We start from the raw sequence: 17,002 nt of genomic DNA on the forward strand, positions 1-17,002 counted from the left end.
AGCTGCCCTAATGACCCCTGAGCGATAACAAAGTCAGAAAGGCCATGTTAAGAATGAATAAAGAAGAGTCATATGAAGTTCTACTTAAGCCTCATGTCCAGGCCTTAAGCAGAATATTAAAACATTAAAAGATGGCCGATTTTTTACCTGGGAAAAGTGGCAAACCTAATTGTCCACAATATCAAACTTCAAACATTCCACATTGCATAGCTATATCCAAATAATAATTGTTCACTTTGCACCAAATATATCATGATTTTGAAGCCAAAGTATAGATTATTAGTTTAAAAACGTTATTTCGGACACAACAGTGACCATAAAAGTGCATGAAGAAAAAGATAACTTATACACAAGAAAAAGTTGTTCACAACTTCTCAATAAAAATCATTCAATACATTTCTATATAATAATAGACAAAATACAACTAATAATAAATTAAATAGCTTATACAAATAAGCACCACTATTAAACCAAACTATTAATGGCAGCTTTTAAGAAAGAACATACGGTCACACAAATCGACTGAAGAAACTCCAGGGCCACCAGGGAAAAGCAGATGCCTTGTTTCCTAATAATCAGGAGTAAATAAAAGCTAGAGAGGTCCCGAAAAAATGTACAAAACCCCACCAAAGTGCAACAAAGTTTGTAGCAAGACCTCGTCACACGGGCATATCATAATACTAGACACATCGGACTGCCCCAATGGGAAGTTCAGGTGCCATCTTAAAAAGCGCAATCAAATACTCGTTAAAATCATTCTCTTCCACAAACAGTCAATCTGCTTCAGATACGCAGCCATTCCAGGGGTGTCACTTAGGGCATCATAAGTTCTTACTGTAGGTTTAGAAAGTTCTTTCACAGCCCTAAGGTTCCCCTGGTGCGTCTTAAACAAAAGTTTGACCTGGGCCATTCCTTGCTTTGTCAAAGTTTCTGGGTTATTACAAAACTGTGGGAGCCCTAGGTCTCCAAGCAGCAACTTTACATTATTGAGGCAAGGAATTTTAAGACCTCTATCACAAGCTAAGCAATCCAAAATAATGTCCCTGTTAAGGGCAGCATGAGGGTTGGTCCATATCAAACGACACAACATTATAGGGGCAAGGCAGGTAGAATACTCCACATATACCATGCCTAGTTCTTGGCTCATGATATAGGTAGGGCAGGTGGGAGGGACATCCCAAAGTCTCCTCAGTGCTCCATGTTGCACCTCTTGCAAAACCTTTAAGTTGCTCTAACCCCGAAGAACAGGGAGACATTTTGTTCTGTAAACCTCCAAAATGGGGGCCACAGGTGTTTTCTCTATGCGTCTGGCTACGTGAAAATCATAATTGACAGAGCCTGAAAACTTACGACTAACCACTGATACACAGGGCAACCAGCTCCCCTTTGGATTAAAAAAACACACCTAGATACTGGAAATCCTGGGTAAGTTCAGTTTGTTGTCCTTGTAAACTGATGTCCCTCATCTTCGACCTCGTCAGAGTACATGACATAATACAAGTTTTAGCATGACTTGTGGACAAACCAAGGGGCCCCATAAAAACAACAAACTGATCAAATAAGAGCTTCAGACCATTGGGGGTCCTAGAAATTAAAATGGCATCGTACACGTACAGCAATACAAGGATTTCATTCCTGGCTATCATGGGGGCATCAGAAGCAATCAAGGACAAAGCAGAGTCTAGGCCATTAACACATCATAAAAATAAAACCGGAGCTAGGACACACCCCTGTCCAACACCACTAACTGTACTAAAGCTCTCAGTCCTTTTGCCTAAAGGGCCGTACCGTACCGAGGCTGGGAGATCGCAATGGATGGCTCTCAAAAATTGCACTAAATCAAGATCTTTCCCCAAAGTGATTAAAATATCCCATTGCTTAGACCTCAAATAGCAGTCGAAGGCACAAGACTGATCCCTGAAAGCCAGGAACACGAAGCTCTGACAGCTATAGTATACTTGCTAATCAGTAGATGTCAAATTAAACATCGCTCAGTTGTGCCTAGCCCCTCCTGGAATCCATACGGCTTTTTCAACAGCACACCAGCTGCCCTCACCTGTTCCTAGAGATGGGCTAAAACAATTCTGCTCACTAATTTAACAGCAGAGTCCAGGAGTGAGATAGGACAATAGGAAGCAGGAGACTGGGGGTTGGCCTTTTTAAAAATCTGGACAATAATGTCAGAATGCCAAGATTGCGGGAGGCCAGTCTTGCAAAGGGCATTAAAGCAGTTACAAAGCAATGGGTTCCAAAGGTCAGGGGCATATTTATATAAATCCATTGGTACCCCATCCGGACCCAGAGCCTTTCCAGAAGAGCTTCTGAGGATCGCCTCCCTGGTTTCCTCCACAGTAAACTCTATTAATAGAAGGGTGGTCACCTCCACCTCAGGAACCACACTGAAATTGGGAGGGCAATAGACCCCTTTGAAATGCTCTACCCACATATCCTGGCCTATTATGGTTGTAGGAAGCTGGCCTGGTGTGTGGTGGACAACCATGGCTTTGGCACCTTATACCAGGTCCAGGCAACCCCTATTAGTGAATGAAGACAGTGACTAGAAAGACAGGGCTCTCTAGAGGTAGCTGTGGATGAGCAGCCAAGACGTATCTAGGAGTGTAAAGCACTTGCAATATCACAGCAGTCACACAGTAACTTATCACATCTGAAAGGAACCACACAGTGTTACAAAAATAAAGGTACTTTATTACAGTAGCACTGAACTGGATTACTTATAGGCAGTCCCCCAACTGGAGGTAAGTACACACTATATAGAGATACACACAGTATTAACTAGGAATTAGCACAGGAAACAAAAAGCATTGGCAATAAACTATAGAAAAATAGATAGGGCCCTAGGGGAGGGACAAACCATATACTAAAATAGTGGAATGCAAAACGAAGTCCCCCACCTAAGGATATGGAGTCGTTAGGGGGGAGCTGGGAGAACACTGGTCCCAAAGACGTGAGTATAGCAGAGGTAAGACCCTGGTCTTCCCAAGGACTAACAAGGATTTAGAAAAGCAACTTTGCAGGAACAGGACCAGACCAGAGGAACCCAAAGGTGGATTCTTGGAGAAGAGGACCTGTAAAAGAAAGGGACAGAGTCCAGTCCACAGTGGAGTGTCCAGATGGGGCAGGAGCCACTACCCACCCTCTTGTGGATGAAGATCTGAGTCGAGGGGGGAGGAAGAATGTCAGCTGTGGAGCCCAGGAGCTGCAGGGAAGTCCTTGGAACCATGTAGCTGATGTCCGTTGTTGGCCGCTGGGTTGCATAGCCTCCAATACATTTCCAAGGTGGACCAGGTGATCCTCCCAGGTGGAGCTAAAGACAGCTATGTCATCAAGATAAGCTGCACTAAAGCTTTCCAGGCCTTGGAGAACTTTGTTCACCAACCTTTCAAAGGTTACACGGGCATTCTTGAAACCAAAGGGCATCACTGTGAAGTGATAATGCTCACTAGGTGTTGAGAATGCTGTTTTGGGTTTGGCATCCTCTGATAATTTCATCTGCCAGTATGCAGCAGTAAAATCAAAGGTGCTAAGATACTTGGCAGCAACCAGAGTATATATAAGCTTGTCTGACATAGGGATTGGATAAGCATCAGTCTTTGTGACTATATGGAGGCCTCTGTAGTCCACACAGAACCTCATATCTTTTTTACCATTCTGAGAGTGGGGTTTTAGTACTAAGATTACAGGATTAGCCCAAGGGTTGCCTGGAGGCTGAATAACTTCTAGGCCAAGCATCTTTTGCACTTCTTCTTTGATGCATTCCCTGACACAACCAGGCTGTCTGTATATTTTGCTTTTGACAGGCAGGTTGTCACGTGGTTCAAAGGTGTGTTCACACTATGTGGTTTGACCAGGAGTCAGGGAGAACAGTTTAGCGAACGGTCCAAGGAGATGTCTCTATTCATCTTTCTGTTGGTCAGAGAGAGTGAGCAAGAACAACTCCCTCTACTGAACCATCCACTGAGTTGTGGGAGAAGAGGCCAGGGAGAGGGTCACTCTCTTCTTCCTGACATCAGTGGCCATGAGTGGAGTCATGTCAGCGCTGTCATAGTAAGGCTTTAGGCGATTCATATGAAGCACCCTGTGGGGGCCTCTGGGAGTGCCTAGGTCAACAAGTTAGGTGACCTCGCCTGTTCTCTCCACAATAGTGTGGGGGCCACTCCACGTAGCTTGGAGTGCACTGGGAGCTACAGGACCCACACTTTCTGTCCTGGCTGGTAAACAGTCAGCACAACCTTCAGGTCATACCACTGCTTCTGCTGTTCTTAGCTGGCCTGAAGGTTTTTAGATGCCCTGTTCATGGATTCAGCCATTCTGGATCTTAGGCCTAATACATAATCTACAATGTCGTGTTTGGGGTGCTTGAGAGATTGCTTCTGGCCTAGCCTCCCTCACAAGGGCAAGAGTGGCCCTAGCAGGATGTCCAAACAAAAGCTGTAGCCTACTCCCTTTCAAGGAACTTCCCTGTAGGCGAAGTGGCAAGGCAATAGGACATCCCATCTACTTCTGAGTTTTTCTGAGAGTCCCATGGTCATGCCTTTGAGGGTTTTGATAAATCTCTCAACTAACCCATTTGTTTGTAATTGATAAGGGGTGGTGAATTTGTATGTTACACCATACTCCTTCCACATGGCTTTTAGGTATGCAGATATGAAGTCTGCACATCTGTCTGATACCACCTCTTTAGGAAAACCCACCCTGGAAATGATTCCCAGGAGAGCCTTGGCCACTGCAGGGGCATGGTCCACCACCACCAGTATAAACTCAGTCCCAGAGGCTGTTGGAGGGTCCATGGGGCCAACAATATCCACCCCTACCATTTCAAAGGGTACACCAACCACTGGTAGTAGAATTAAGGGGGCCTTTGGGGTGCCACCTGTCTTGCCACTGGCTTGACAGATGACACAGGGGCGACAAAACTCCAAGGTGTTTTCAGACATGTGGGGCCAGTGAAAGTGAGGGACAAGTCTGTCCCAAGTTTTTCTTTGTATCAAGTAGCCTGCAAGGGGAATGTCATGGGCTAAAGACAACAAGAACTCCCTAAACTTCTGAGTGATGTCTAACATCCTGGTGGCACCCGGTTTGGGGTCCCTTGCCTCAGAATAAAGGAAGCTGGTATCCCAGTAGACCCCATAGGTTCCCTGACATCCCCCTCTTCCTGAGCTGCAGTTTGCTGCCTCAGACTTTCCAGAGTAAAACAGGATTGCTCTTCTAAACTAAGTTTCTCAATCAATCAATCAAAAAATTTATAAAGCGTGCTACTCACCCGTGAGGGTCTTAAGGCGCTGGGGGGAGGATGGGGGGGGCAGGAGGGTCACTGTTCGAACAACCATGTCTTGAGGTTCTTTCTGAAGAGGAGGAGGTCTTTGGTTTTGCGAAGGTTGGTGGGGAGGGAGTTCCAGGTTTTGGGGGCGAGCTAGGAGAAGGACCTGCCTCCTGTGGTGGTGCGTTGGATGTGGGGGACTGTGGCTAGGGTGAGGTCGGCTGATCGGAGGTTGCGGGTGGGAGTGTGGAAGTTCGCTCTTTCGTTGAGGTAGGTCAGGCCGGTGTTGTGGAGGGATTTGTGTGCGTGGATGATGATTTTGAATGTGATTCTCTTGTTTATGGGGAGCCAGTGAAGGAATTTGAGGTGTGGTGAGATTTGTTGGTGGTGGGGGAGGCCAAGGACGAGGCGTGCAGCTGTGTTCTGGATTCTCTGGAGTTTGAGTGTGGTGCCTGCGTAGATGGCGTTACCATAGTCTAGTCTGCTGCTGATGAGTGCATAAGTGACTGTTTTCCGGGTCTCTGGGGGAATCCATTTGAAGGATTTTTTTAGAGTGCGGAGTGTGTGGAAGCAGGAGGAGGCTAGAGCATTTATTTACTGTGTCATGGATAGGGAGGGGTTCAGGATGATGCTGAGATTGCGTGCGTGGTTTGCGGGGGTGGGTGCCGGGCCTAGGGCGGTGGGCCACCAGGAGTCGTCCCATATGGTTTTGTTGGGGCCGAAGATGATGATCTCGGTTTTGTTGGAGTTAAGCTTGAGGTGGTTAGTTGTCATCCAGTTGGCGGTGTCGAGGATAGCAGCGTGTAGGTTGGTTTTGGCGGTGGTGGGGTTGCGGGTGAGGGAGAGGATGAGTTGGGTGTCATCTGCGTAGGAGAGGACAGTGATTCCTTGTGATCGGAGGATGTTGGCTAGGGGGATCATGTAAATGTTGAAGAGTGTGGGGCTGAGGGAGGACCCTTGGGGGACTCCGCAGATGATCTTGGTAGTGGTGGAGTAGAAAGGTGGAAGGCGGACTCTCTGGGTCCGGTCAGTGTGGAAGGAGGTGAGCCAGTCTAAGGCTTTGTTGCAAATTCCTATATTGTGGAGGCGTGTGCGGAGTGTGTGGTGGCAGACAGTGCCAAAGGCTGCGGAGAGGTCTAGGAGGATGGGTGCGACGGTCTCGCCTTTGTCTACTTTGGTCCTAATGTCGTCAGTGCATGCAATGAGGGCGGTTTCCGTGCTGTGGTTCTTGCGGAACACGGATTGTGAGGGGTCAAGAGTGTTGTTTTCTTTGAGGAAGTGGGATAGGCGGGTGTTGACTAGTTTCTCAGTGACCTTGGCGGGGAAAGGGAGGAGGGAGATGGGTCGATAGTTGGAGAGGATCTCCGGGTCGGCTTTGGTGGTGAGTGTGGTGGAGGGGTCATGAGTGGGGGTTGAGTTGGGTGAGTGAGGGGTGTGTGTGGTGGGTGTGGTATGAAGCTGTTGTGGATGTCCAGGATTTTGTGGTGGAAGTGGTTGGAGAGGGCGTCACATAGGGGCTGTGTGTGTGAGGGGTCTATGTTGCTGGCTTTGGGTTTGGCTAGTTCATTAATGATGTTGAAGAGTTCCTTGCTGTTTTGAGAGTTGTTGTCAAGGCGTGTCTTGTAGTGATCTCTTTTGGCGGTGCATATGAGTTGGTGATGGGTGCGAAGGTGGCTTTGAGGGTGGAGAAGTTGGTTGTAGAGGGTTCTTGTCGCCATATTTTCTCCGCTTGGCGGCATTTGCGCTTGGAGTTCGGGGGTGAACCATGGGGCATTCTTGATGTTGCGGGCGGCGATGTGTTTTCTGAGGGGGGCTAGTGTGTCTGTGCAGGTAGTGATCCATTTCGAGAGGTTGTGTGCTCCTGTGTTGGGGTCGTTGGTGTGGGGGGGGTTGTGAGCCAGTTGGGAGTTCAGGCGTTCTGTGGGGATCTTGTCTCATATGCGGTAGGGTGTGGTCTGTTGATGGTGGTGTGTGGGGGGTTTGGTGAAGAAGTGGACGCAGTGGTGGTCAGTCTAGAGGAGTTCAGTGGTGTGGGTGTAGGCTATGTGTTGGCTTGAGGTGAAAATTGCGTCGAGCGTTGCTCCCTAGTGGGTCTTCCTGCACCTAAGAGCTCAGCTGTGTCGGAATTCAGCTCCTCTGGTGTAGGTTCCACCCAAGGAGTGGGTCCCTCTCCCTCAGGAGGCTGTCTACTTATCCAAATTAAGGGGACAAGCAGCTAGGGTGGCAAGGTCAATGTCACCCTCAGAGACCAAAACTGCCTCAGTGGTCTCCCTGACTAGCCCAGGGCCCACTACAGTCCCCGAGGTGAGCCCAGCTACTGTTTTGGACTGACTACCAAACATGCAGAGGTTCGGAGTTACCATTATGTAGCTGGACCACAGGTAGTGTCCTATGTCCAGTACATTGGTAAAATGGCTTACCCGCACTTACAAAGTCAAATGCATTGGAACTGGGGTTTGTAGGGGCACCTCTGCTCATGCAGGGATGTCCTCACATATAGGAACCTGCACCCTGCCCTTTGAGCTGGTAGGTCCAACCATAGAGGTGGCTAAATGGTATCGACTGGCAAACTGGCAGAAAGTCTAACCCCCTGATCCTGTGGTAACATATCAGAGCCGATCTATAGACAATCAAACAAACACTGTTCAATTGCCATCTGCATGGGCCCCAATTTGATGTTCAAGTCAACCATAAAATGATGTTAAAATACTGATGTGAGGGTGCTAGCAATTCTTCCAGGCCTCAGATAAAATCAGACAACGTTTTAAGGCTGTCAGTATGGCTAGAGTTGAAATAACTATTATAAAAATATATAATGACAATGGTCATATCAAAAGGTCAGATTGTTAGGAAGGCTTGTATGAGGGGGCTATCACATGGAATTTGAGAGACTTTACAGTCGAAGTAACTTTGAAACAGGAAGTAAGACGGCCCCAGCCCTGCCAGAGACAGACCAAATGGCAGGAACATAGTAAGAATAATACCCATCTAGGACAGCTTCCCCAGTGTCCCATGTCTCCTGGGACAAAACTATATTATAGTTATGTATGTGAAGAACCCAAACATCAAATGCAAGTTTACCCACTAACCCTGCCACGTTCCAAGAGATGATCTTTACCCCACCATTTCTAGGTGCATCTGAATCCAATTTGGACTTACTACATACCACAATACCTACTGGAATAGACTGAGCAGATTTTTGGGTCAGAGGGGGGGGAGGTGACCAGAGGATCTCCGAGCTCCCTCCCAAGACAGGTGCTAGGGGCAGGGCGAGAGGTGAGTCAATCAATCGCTTCCAGATCACTCAACTGGAGATATCGATTAGAAACTGGTACAGTGAAGCCAAAGTATACATAGGAGAACCCCAACATGCTCTCTGTTTACAATTGTAACCTATTCCAGTTTAGGATTGTGAACACTCTAGCTGCCGGGCTGTATCCTCCCCAAAGTGCAATGAAACATTCACAAATGCTGCACTAGGAGGAAATTTGAGTGGATGCTCAGAGTCAGCACAGGAGCAGTGTGCAGTGTGCAGTGTGAGCAGATGCACCATCACTGCACTGGCTGTTGAGGATTTCCTGTTTATAAAAAAAAAAAGATTCACTGTAGCTTCATTTTTGTAACAAGAACATCTACTTTCTTGTGTATGACAGCGCTATCCATGTATGATTTATGATTGTACAACTCACAATAACATATATATATATATATATACAGTATATATCTCCACACAATATGTAATCATGTATAGATCTTCAATAGAAGGGTTCAAAGCCCAACCATTATCCCAAGAATAATACAATTTATTTTCCAAAGTTACTATAGTTATAGATGATCCACTGCTCACACACTTCAAGAAGGAAGGTACACGTGTAATTAACAAGTGAAATAAGTGCATCACAAACAAGAATAAAAAGTTGTATGACTCTTGACCCCTTCAATTATTTCTAAACTTGGGGAGCAATAGGTAGTGTCTATATACGTCTGTACTCAACAGCGTTTCAACCTCTCATCAGTGGAAGGTCATCATCAGGACAAAAAAGAGAGCACCAAGTATCTTTCTTGGGTCAAGTTGCTGGATTATATAGGTAAAAAGGCTTCGTTTTGGTGTCTTGTCTGCCACTAAGATCTTCCAAGAGGAAATGTGTAGAGTAATAGAAGGCATTCAAAATTGTCTGAACTATAGTGTCAACATACTTGTGTCTGGAAACACTGCCAAGGAGCACAATGCACCTCTCATCAAGGTCAAGTGTTACAAGATGCCAATCTAACCCTCAAGAAAGATAAATACACCCTGCAAACAAGTTCCCTCAAGCTCTTTAGACACATAGGGGGTCATTATGGCCCTGTCAGGCTCATGGTTACGTTTGGACCGCCACCAATGTGACAGTCTGACTGCCACATTACAACCGCGGCGGTAGTGCCGTGGTCGGACTGCCAGCACCTCCACTCTACCTCCACAGGACGGTGTGGCAGTACTGGTGGTCCTAATCCGCCAGGGCAGCATTGCCCTGGGGATTACGAGTCCCTTCTCCGACAGTGGTTTCATGGAGGTAGCACTGCCAAGAAACGGCTGGCAGAGACAGTGTGTAGAGGGCCCCAGGGGGGCCCCTGCTCCTCCCATGTGCTTGGTCACCGGTATATAGTTATAGTTTCCATATAAAACGCATTTTTTGACTTGTCTATATCTTTGGCGTTGTTTGAAAAATCTTCACAATTTTTTTTATTTTTTTAAATGTGCTGATGATTCTTGTTGCGCATGGAAAGTTTTAGGATGATCCGTAAAGCAGGGGCCGAGTAAAAAAGGGGGGGTCAGAAAATGTTTCCGATAGTACCTTTGGACACGACTACAGCCCGAAACACTGGATGGAATTGCACCAAATTTGGTATATAGATTACACATTTGGTTATTTGATGTAAATCTGTTCAGTAGTTTTTGAGATATTAAAGGGAAAATAAATTGTATATCTGAGGTCGCAAATTCTTTGTGACAACTTCACGAAGAATAAGAGCTTGTGCAGGGAAATGAACATCTCTGATTGGCTGCCAACACTTCAGCCAAGATGTGTTGGCAACCATACAGGGACTTGGCTGACCCCTTAGCTCTGGTGCTGGGATCTTGGAGGGACCCTGCCACAGCAAAAAAAAAAAAAACACTTAAAAAAACCCAACTTTTTACTGTAAACTTGTGACTTAGTCGAAAATTCACAGTAAAAAATAAAAAAAAAACATGTCTCCTGGGTTTATTTGATTAAAGCCCCTGTGTGGGCCAGGTTCTGGGGCATGTTTAAAATAAAGGAGGGAGGGCCCTCCTAGGCTTATTTCTGCCCTAGGAATGCCACCTCCCTGGCTAATTACCCCAGATATTATAGCACTAATGACAACCTTTATAATGTCAATAAAACTATCAATGAAACAGTCAAATTATTCAAGACAAAACTGTGCATGACGGGTGCGCGAGTTTAGTTAAATTAGGCCGTGAGTTATGGTTACGTGAAATAACTATAACTCTTAATTTCTATGGTTTTGTACGAGTAAAATCAGAACCCAACTATAATGTCCCTGTAGCCTTTGTTTTTTTAAGTGAATATATATATATATAACTATATATATAGTTTTTGGGGGGTGTCCGTGCAAGGGCACTGTGTGGCACTGTGCTGGGAGGAGCACATTTGTGGGCAGTCAGACTCAGTCAGGCCGAGCGTGCAGTGATTGGATGCACCTTCTCCAGGTATGCAACTGTGACTTTCCTGTCGGGCCATGCACTTTGGACACTTTTACTTACCTGATTCAGTAGTATGTTGTAAATAAGGATTACATTGTAAAATGATCGCTGTGAAATAAAGGGATTTATGATGCTTGTTACTTAATTGGTCCAGTTTTTTGTTGTGACCAATGATGACACTGTAAAAGGATAGCTGTGAAATAGACTCCTGTTACTTACGTAATTCCGTTTTTTGTTGTAAATAAGGATTACACTGTAAAAGGATCGCTGTGAAATAAAAGGATTGGTGTCTCCTATGTCTCTGGGTATTCATGTAAGCAAGGTAACCCCAACATTGGTGAATTTGAAACACTACTCCCACCATCCCAACTCAAAGCTGACCGCCCTTGCGAGCTGCCCCTGAGCCTATATGTAAACAAGCAGCACTGCTTGTTTATTGAAGAGATTTGTAATATGCTATGTGTAACCTTTCGGAGTAACAACTATGTCCAATCTGGAGAACAGGATGAGGTTTGGCAAAGCGCCCAGTCAGGTCGGGAATGTGGCCCTAGCTGATGTGCCTTGATGGCTATCCCCCTTGACCCTGAAAATTTCGATCGTGTATTTCGAGACTCAACATGGTACGCAATGTAATTGCTTCCTTTACTTCCATTTAAAAACATAACATTGTGTCCCAATGACCTTGAATGAAAAGATGGAGATCCGTAGCCAATAGGAATTCCTTCAAGCTCCATTTGTGCTCACAGTGTATGTTTCATAGCTGGTGCCCGTGCTGAAACTCTATACAACATTGCTAAAAATGCAATCTTATTCTAAATGATACACATTTTCAGGAGTCAGATGTCTCAAACTTATAAAAAGAGCACAATTGTCAAATGCGGGGATAAACTATGCTAGGACAGAGAAAGAAAGGGCGCAGCCGGAGTCCCCGTACGACTTATCAGCTGGAACATTCCATGTTTCCTCGCTTTGCGGGGGAGCAGTGGTGGTGAAAACTCGGGCAGTGAGACTGTTGGACTTAAGCAGCAGTGGCGGTATACGGGCATCCTCTGGGCACTGGTTGTGTTTATAAAATGATAAGCCGGGAGTGGGTCCATGCAGGGCTTGTGGGCAGTCAGCACGCATAGAACCCTGTTTGTAATTAGCAGCATGACTCTCTGCTCCATGGGGACAGACAACCGATTTGCTTGTTGCAACAAACTGACCACTGCACCGGTGTTTTTTTTCTAGCTAACAAGATACGCAGAGCGGATACGAGGAGGCCCTGGGCTATTTGAGTTCCCATGGCTTTTAGCGAGTGATCAAAGGACAGCCAGAAATTAGGCAACAGATGCTTGGAAGTTAGCGTCCCAGCTATTGTCTCTCCCTCCTCCCCTACTTTCCACACTTGCACCCGCCCTTCTCTCTTGCCTCCTCTGTGCCCGCTCTTAAGTACCGGCGCAGGCGTAAGCTTCAGATGGAAAGACGGACGGGGGCGCCAAATAGAGCCAAACCAGCTTTATGAGTTCTAGTGGGGCGAGGGTGGCAAAGGTATGCCTAGTCTTTTAAGGATATCAATGACCCTTTATGGAAATGCAGTTGGAGAAGTAAACTAGAATACCTATATCAGTGATTTCCAAGGCAGATCCCAGAAAGCTTCGCAGTGAGGAATCAAGGCTCTTCTTTCCTACAGTTCATGGATCTTTAGGTTCTTGTGCCAGCCCTTGTTAGATGTTATTGAAATTAAATTGAAATTACACTTATGTAGCACTTACTACCCTTGGCGAGGGGTTGAAGCGCTTTATGATGAACAGTATGCTATCTAGGAGCCCAAAGTTAGTAGTCAGTCCATTGGGTATTGCGGTTCGCCTTGCATGCTAAAGGAAACTATTCCATGCATTACAGTTTTTTTGAGGTACACTGGTGACAGGTCTGACCATTACAGAGGCCTACATGAAAAGCAAATGACTACAAAAATACTTTAGGACAGACAGGCTTGAAGTGTACCATAGTTTAAATACAGAAGAAACCTACAGAAGGGAAGCATGGGTGCATTCAGAATAAACAAGGAAAATAGTAATTCAAGATCATTAGCTCTTGCCTGTGTGAGCATGCGCTAGCGCATGCCTTCTCACTTGTGAGGCTGTTGCATTCTATAATGCTTACCATTTGTTTGCAGTGTTGTCAATCTTCTTTGCTATCTTCTGATTGGGCAGCATTTGCCATGCATGACTCCCTTTTCTTTTGATTACACAATGATCAAGCACAGATAAAATATATTTAATTAGTGTCCCTCCATTAGCCATCTGCTGTTTGCGCTGTGATTCAGATACTATTTTGTTTTTTTAAACAAGCACTATGAGGGGATAACTGCTGGCCGCGTCACAGTGCTTTTTGACTTTTCCCCACCTGCCCACATCCTGGTTCTTCTCCCATCTGCCCTCCCATCCCCGTGTCTTCTCCCACTAACAAACCTCCCTCTGTTCCGTCTGTTTCTTTTCCCTTTCCCGGAAGTAAAAAACAAAAAACAATATGAAGTGGCCAGCGCTGGTCACTTCATAGCTTTTATATAAACTGTACCGTTACTCACCCATACCCTCATTACCCACTTCACCCATGCCCTTGTTACCTTCTCCCACCCAAATTGCCAAAGCCAATAGCTCGCTCATAGGCAAGACCTTTTAGCTTTGCAGTGCTTGTTTTTTCATGCAGGATGTTAAGGAATATAGGGCCAGATGTAGCAAACTGTTTGCGACTCGCAAACGGCAAAAATCGCCATTTGCGACTCGCAAATGCATGTTTGCTATGCAGAAATGCATTTTGCGAGTCGGAACCGACTCGCAAAATGCATTTCCGAGTCGCAAATAGGAAGGGGTGCTCCCTTCCTATTTGCGAGTCACAGTGGTATGCAATACCATTTGCGACCGCGTACGCGGTCGCAAATGGAGTCGCAGTTACCATCCACTTGAAGTGGATGGTAACCCACTCGCAAACGGGAAGCGGTCCCCATGGGACCCCTTCCCCTTTGTGACTGGACCCAAAATTATTTTTTCAGATCAGGCAGTGGTCCCTTGGACCACTACCTGCCCTGAAAAAATCCGAAACTGAAGGTTTCGTTTTTTTTTTCTAAGTGCAGTTCGTTTTCCTTTAAGGAAAACGGGCTACACTTGGAAAAAAAAACTGCTTTATTTAAAAGCAGTCACGGACATGGAGGTCTGCTGTTCCCAGCAGGCCTCCATCCCCGTGAGTGCCCAGAGTCGCTATGGGGGCGCAAATTGCGACCCACCTCATTAATATTAATGAGGTGGGTCTTTGCGTCCCCATAGCGACTCGCAGAAGGTGTCTGAGACACCTTTCTGCATAGCAAATTGCGACTTGCAATTTGCGAGTCGCACGGACTCGCAAATTGCAAGTCGCAATTTGCTATTTTCCTACATCTGGCCCTACGTGAGTAGAGGTTTTTTGTGACAACATGCAATCTGTGCATGTAAACCTGTGGAAATGAACAGTTTTAAATTCTGCTCTAAATGAATGTGGCTTTTTCAATACATGACAGACACTTTCCTCTATGCAAAAAGTAAGCCCAATACAGTGCTTGCTGAGACCCCTTTAACAGCGACCGCGAAGCAGTGCGACATCGAAGCACATCCCAGTACCCATAATTACAATGTGAAAACACCAGCATTGCCAAACCGTATGCAATGCAAGCAGTGTTTTCAAACCCCAGAAATACTCCATTGTCTTTTTGCTACAGTATATTCAATACCATAAATCTGTGATTCTTAACATTTGGGCTTCTGTAGACCACCACCACTTATTCATTACTGGAATCCTGGGACCCTCACCGAATCAATATTGGAATACAAGGACCCCCAACTGAGTCATTAATCGAAGCCAGAGATATGGCATAAGCAATTTCGATTATATGAAGTTCAAACAATACACACAAATGCAGAAAAAAAAATCTTCAAATACACAAATACATTATGAAATATTTCTTAATTCACAAATATAAAAAAGCTACATTTGCACTTTTTTCATGCAAAGGGTCGAACTTTTCTAAATCCAGCCGAGGCCACCCATTGTCCATACTGGATTCTATTTGATGCATTTGCACTGCTCCCACGAATCAATCTGAAAACTCCAACTTAATTTTTAGCCTTCAGTTTCACATTTTACACCATACATAAAGTAGACATATAATATAAACATGCTATGTTAACACCAGCTAACTTAAAACATAGCAAGGCAGCTGATAAACACATTGGAGTAAACAAAATTCAGAGCATATTTATGTGACCTATTCAGTACCTGGCTTTTAAGGCACTGTCTCCTGCATCCATCTGAAAAGCATCAGGCCCCCCCAACAGACATCATGACCTGCAGAATTACATGATTCTGAGATCACCTGAACCCTCTAGCATCCACCTTGCCTCGTAGTACCTGGTATCATAAACCATCACGATTTAAACCTTGTGGTATCTAGACTGTGGGGGTCATTCTGACCCTGGCGGTCAGTGTTAAAGCGGCGGCCAACCCGCCAACAGGCTGGCGGTCCAAAAAATGGAATTCTGACCCTGGCGGGAACCGCCAACAGAGGCCGCCGCTTTAACACTCCGACCGCCACAGCGGCACAAACAAACAGCGCGGCGGTCACCGCCAACAGCCAGGCGGCAGACAATGTACCGCCCACCCTATCACGACTCACCAATCCGCCACCTTTTCCGGGGCGGGAGCCCCGCCGATAAAAACACGGCGGAAACAGACATTTCCAATGGAAAACGCTCACCTCGACACACTCCACGCGGAATCGGGACAGGATGGAACCGGAACTCCACATCCTCCCAGCCATTGCCTTCCTGCTCTTCTTCCAGGATCACGAACGTCGCCGCAGACGACAACGGTGAGTACTGCACCTACAACACAGGGGAGGGGGGAGGAGGAAAGGTTACGGGCACACACATACGCCACACACCCACCCCCACCCTCACCCCCACCGAAATACCTACACACCAATGCAGATTAAAAAGTCAGAGTGACACCCCCAAACCCCCAAAACAAAAATGCAAAGACAAAAGGCAATGATTGTAAAAATAGAACTATATTATAGCAATAATTAAGTATAACGAACTTAGCAATATATAAAGAATTATTACACATCTAGAACTATATATATACAAGTAGCAAAAGTCCGGCACAGTTTTGCAAAGTTCAAATGTCCGTGGGCCAATGTGCAGCAACACATGGGCAAAGCCCACACACGAGATCGAGTCCATTGGAGAGAACACTGCTGGGGCATCACAAAAATAAAATACTGGCACCTCAGGGGGAAGGGGAGGGGGGCACCTCAGCCACATGAGTCCCCCACACCAGATCCACGAAGGGCCTCCATGCCCACTGTGCCATCCTGGGGAGTGCAAAGCCACAGTCTATCAAGTCTCTACAGTGGGTGGATTGTCCACTGTGCCATCCTGGGGAGTGCAAAGCCACAGTCTATCAAGTCTCTACAGTGGGTGGATTGCCCACTGTGCCATCCTGGGGAGTGCAAAGCCACAGTCTCTCAAGTCTCTACAGTGGGTGGATTGCCCACTGTGCCATCCTGGGGGGTGCAAAGCCATAGTCCATCAGGTGGATTACAGAGTCCACTGGTCATGGAGGAGGCATGGTGGGCAGAGTGCCTCGTGAAGCCCTGTCCGACACAGAACCGGGACTGCCAATGCGCCAGCGGTGCTTGACAGGAGGGCCCAGCAGAGCGGTGCTTGAGATGAGGGCCCAGCGGAGCGGTGCTTGACAGGAGGGCCCAGCGGAGCGGTGCTTGAGATGAGGGCCCAGCGGAGCGGTGCTTGACAGGAGGGCCCAGCGGAGCGGTGCATGAGATGAGGGCGGAGCGGTGCTTGACAGGAGGGCCCAGCAGAGCGGTGCTTGAGATGAGGGCCCAGCGGAGCGGTGCTTGACAGGAGGGCCCTGTTCAGCGGTGCCTGTCTTGGCGGGGCCCTGTTCAGCGGTGCTTCTCACGGCGG

This window comes from Pleurodeles waltl, chromosome 7 (assembly GCF_031143425.1).
Source record: "Pleurodeles waltl isolate 20211129_DDA chromosome 7, aPleWal1.hap1.20221129, whole genome shotgun sequence".
Lineage (NCBI taxonomy): Eukaryota > Metazoa > Chordata > Amphibia > Caudata > Salamandridae > Pleurodeles > Pleurodeles waltl.